Raw genomic sequence first — 5213 nt, forward strand, 5'->3', positions numbered from 1 at the left:
GTTCAGGCTAGTTTTTTCTATAATATTACTACAACTTTTTAAAAAATTTTACCTTAAGTTGTGGGATACATGTGCAGAATGTGCAGGTTTCTTACATAGGTCTACATGTGCCATGGTGGTATGCTGCACCTTTCAACCTGTCATCTAGGTTTTAAGCCCCTGGTGCATCAGATATTTGTTCTAATGCTCTCCCTCCCCTTTGCCCCACCTCCCAACAGCCTCCAGTGTGTGATGTTCCCCTCCTGTGGCCATGTGTTCTCATTGCTCAACTCCCACTTATGAGTGAGAACATGCAGTGTTTGGTTTTCTGTTCTTGTGTTAGTTTGATGAGGATGATGGTTTCCAGCTTCATCCATGTCCCTGCAAAGGATGTGAACTCATTCTTTTCTATGGTTGCGTAGTATTCCATGGTGTATATGTGTCACATTTTCTTTATCCAGTCTATCATTGATGGGCATTCGGGTTCGTTCCAAGTCTTTGCTATTGTGAATAGTGCTGCAATAAATATAAGTGTGCATATGACTTTATAGCGTAATGATTTATAATCCTTTGGGTATATACCCAGTAATGGGATTGCTGGGTCAAATGGTATTCCTCAAGGTTCTAGATCCTTGAGGAATCGCCACACTGTCTTCCACAATGGTTGAACTAATTTACACTGCCACCAACAGTGGAAAAGCATTCCTATTTCTCCACAGCCTCACCAGCATCTGGAGAAATGCAAATCTTTCTGTTTTTTCTTTTAAAGGCATTTGTGAGGCTTTTTATTTTAGGTATATTAACTATCAAATTTGGTGAGTGGCTTATCTGTTGATTTTCACTGGTTGATTGTTTACTGTATGGTCCTTGAATATAACTGTTTGTTCCAAACTTTTTGAGGACATCATTGATAACATGTGCCACAGAGCTTGTTCTTTGCTTTGGTAACACTCAGTTTGTCACCTACAGTATAATCTTCACTTAAACACACTTAATGCTTAACATACACAAAGTGGCGTATGGCATATTTATAGATACCAATATGCTGTCTACAGACTGTAAGATTTTCAAGTTTTTGGCTAGACACAAATTTTCAAACATTGTCACATTTCTGCTATGATTATTTTTCCTTTACTGCAGATCTCATGTGATCAGATGATAAACACGTAATGCATTAGCTATTCCTGTACACAATGATAGATGGGGATTTGGGAGAGGATGTTCCACCTCATCGAAAAGGATAGTTTTAACACCAACACTACCAGTACATGATGATAATTAAAAAGAAGCCAGTTTTTACTTTTATCATTGTTTTTAAATTCCCTAACAATGTACTTTTTCCTTGTCTATACCTGAGGTGGACCTTATCTACCCTCGCTTTCATTGAGCCACAGCCAGACTATAATGTTTGTCTTACTATTAGTATTTTAGTCACTTCTTCACTCTGTTCATGAGGTATGAATTTCTACCTGAAGGTTATGGAGATAGCCCAACACATTGCACCTGATGCTGGACAAATGAGAATGACAGCAATTTATTTCTCACACACACAGCCTGGGGCAAGACAACACCAAATGCCACACAGGAAAACATGAAGGTTGCATTTGGAAACAGAGTGAAGCTGGAGTTTGGGAAAGCAGATTTGCAGTATCAAGAAGGTGAGGCGTTATTTAGTTCCCATGGGAGGATATAATAGGTTAGTTTGCATAATTCTGTGGGCTGGCAAAAAACTGACACCTGCTACTGAGGAATAATCAGGAACTGTGCCTAGTCCCTTTGATAAAGAGGGCTTTTTGGCTGGAGATCTTGCCCAAGGAAGCAGAGTGGAGAGGGGAATTTGTGGCCAGGCCATTTGAAGCTCTCTGTTTTACCAATTTTACTTGACAGCACATAATATTAAGCTTTAATTTTAGGACTCAAAACACAATGAGGAATCAAAAAGTTTCTGAAGATAAAATTTTTTGAGATTCCTGTTACACTTAATAGTTGTGTAATAAAATAAAATTAAATATTTTATTAATACTATTGATAGATATCTGAAGTTTATTGATTCATCAGCATTAACCAATTTTTTATCATAATAATAAATATTACAATTATGAGTTTCAGGTCATTGTTACCTAATAAATGTGTCATCTACTTGTAAAAAAATTTTAAATCTTATTTATGTTTTTATTCTTTATTTTGAGATCATTAAATTTTATTTTATTTATTTATTTATTTTTTCACCTTTTATTTTAAGTTCTGGGGTACATGTGCAGGAGGTGCAGGTTTGTTACACAGGTAAACATGTGTCAGGGTGGTTTGCTGCACAGATCAACCCATCGCCTAGGTAATTAAGCCCAGCAGCCATGCCCTCCCCAAGTGGCCCCAATGTGTATTGTTCCCCTGACAAGTGTTCATATGTTCTTATCCTTCAGCTCCCACTTATAAGTGAGAACATGCTGTGTTTGGTTTTCTATTCTTGCATTAGTTTGCTGAGGATAACGACTTCCAGCTCCATCCATGTCCCTGCAAAAACTTGATCTCATTCCTTTTTGTAGCTGCCTAGTATTCCATGGTGCATATGTACCATATTTTCTTTATCCAGTCTATCATGGATGGTCATTTGGGTTGATTCCATGTCTTTGCTATTGTGAATAGTGTTGCAATGAACGTACATCTTTATAATAGAATGATTTTGATTCCTTTGGGTAATGGGATTGCTGGGTCAAATGGTATTTCTGGTCTAGATTTTTGAGGAATTGCCACACCGTCTTCCACAATGGTTAAACTAATCTACTTTCCAACCAACAGGATAAAAGTGTTCCTTTCTTCTCTGCAACCTTGCAAGCATCTGTTGTTTCTTTACTTTTTAATAATCACCATTCTGACTGGTGTGAGATGGTATATCATTCGTGGTTTTGATTTGCGTTTCTCTAATTATCAGTGATGTTGAGCTTTTTCTGATGTGTTTGTTGGCCATATGAATGTCTTCTTTTGAGAAGTGTCTGCCTGTTCATGTCCTTTACCCACTTTTAAATTTTTTTTTCTTTTCTGGTAAATTTCTTAAAGTTCCTTGTAGATTCTGGATACTAGGCCTTTGTCAGATGGTTAGATTAAAAAAATTTTCTCCCATTCTGTAGGTTGTTTTTTTACTCTGATGATAGTTTTTTGTGCTGTGAAGAAGCTCTTTAGTTTAATTAGATCTCATTTGTCAATCTTTGCTTTTGTTGCAATTGCTTTTGGTGTTTTGTCATAAAATCTTTGGCTGTGCTTATGTCCTAAATGGTGCTGCTTAGGTTTTCTTCTAGGGTTTTTATGGTTTGGGGTTTTACATTGAAATCTTTAATCCATCTTGAGTTAATTTTTGTATAAGGTGTAAGGAAGGGGTCCAGTTTCAATTTTCTGCATATGGCTAGTCAGTTCTTCTAGACCCATTTATTAAATAGAGAATCCTTTTCCCATTGCTTGTTTTTGTCAGGTTTGTCAAAGATCAGATGGGTGTAGGTGTTCAGTCTTATTTCTGAGTTATCTATTATGTTCGATTCATCTATTTGTCTGTTTTTCTACCAGTACAATGCTGTTTTGTTTACTGTAGCCTTGTAGTATAGTTTGAAGTTGTGTAGTGTGATGTCTCCAGCTTTGTTCTTTTTGCTTAGGATTGTCTTGGCTATACAGGTTCCTTTTTGATTACGTATGAATTTTAACATGTTTTTTTTTCTAATTATGTGAAGAACGTCATTGTTAGTTTAATGGGAATAGCATTGAATCTAGAAATTACTTTGGGCAATACATCCATTTTTACAATATCGATTCTTCCTATCCATGAGCATGGAAAGTGTTTCCATTTGTTTGTGTCCTCTCTGATTTCCTTGAGCAGTGGTTTGTAGTTCTCCTTGAAGAGGTCCTTCGTTTCCCTTTTTAGCTATATTTCTAGGTATTTTATTCTCTTCATAGCAATTGTGAGTGGGAGCTCATTCATGATTTGCCACTCAGCTGGACTGTTGTTAATACATACATAGGAATGCTAGCAATATTTGCACATTGACTTTGTATCCGGAGACTTTGTTGAAGTTGCTTATCAGTTTAAGGAGTTTTCAGGCTAAGACAATTGGGTTTTCTAGATATAAGATGATGTCATCTGCAAACAAAGATAATTTGACTTCCTCTCTTCCTATTTGAATATGCTTTATTTCTTTCTCTTGCCTCATTGCCCTGGCCAGAACTTCCAGTACTATGTTGAATGGAGTGGTGACAGAAGGCAAATTTTTCTTGTGCCAGTTTTCAAGGGGAATGCCTCCAGCTTTTGCCCATTCAGTATGATATTGGTTGCGTTTTTTTTCATATATGGCTGTTACTATTTTGAGGCATGCTCCTTCAATACCTAGTTTCTTAAAAGTTTGTAACATGAAGCGATGTTGAATTTTATTGAAGGCTCTTCTGTATCTACTAAGATAACCATGTGGTTTTTGCTTTAGTTCTGTCTATGTAATGAACTACATTTATTGATTTCCATATGTTGAACCAACCTTGCATCCTGGGGATGAAGCTGACTTGATCATGGTGGATAAGCTTTTTGATGTGCTGCTACATTTGATTTGCCAGTGTTTTATTGAGGATTTTTGCATTGATGCTCATCAGGGATGTTGGCCTGAATGAAGCTTTTGTTGTTGTTCTTGTTGTATCTCTGCCAGGTTTTGGCATCAGGATGATGCTGGCCTCATAAAATGAGTTAGGGGAGAGTCCCTCCTTTTCAGTTGTTTGCAATAGTTTCAGGAGAAATGCTACCAGCTCCTCTTTGTACCTCTGGTAGAAGTCAGCTGTAAATATGTCTGTTTCTGGGCTTTTGGGCTGGTAGGCTATTTATTACTGCCTCAATTTCAGAACTTATTATTGATTGATTTAGGGATTCAGCTTCTTCCTGGTTCAGTCTTGGTGGGGTGTAATGCCTCCAGAAATTTATCACTTTCTTCTAGATTTTCTGGTTTGTTTGCATAGAGGTTATTACAGTATTCTCTGATCATTGACTGTATTCCTGTGGGGTCACTGGTGATATCCCCCTTATCGTTTCTGATTGTGTCTATTTGATTCTTCTCTCTTTTCTCCTTTATTAGTTAAGCCAGTGTTCTTTTATTAGTATTTTTCAAAAAAAGCTTCTTTGTTCATTCATTTTTTGAAGGGTTTTTCATGTCTCTGTCTGCTTCACTTCCACTCTGATCTTGGTTATTTCATGTCTTATGCTAGCTTTGGGG

The sequence above is a fragment of the Pan paniscus genome, chromosome 12 (genome assembly GCF_029289425.2).
Source record: "Pan paniscus chromosome 12, NHGRI_mPanPan1-v2.0_pri, whole genome shotgun sequence".
Lineage (NCBI taxonomy): Eukaryota > Metazoa > Chordata > Mammalia > Primates > Hominidae > Pan > Pan paniscus.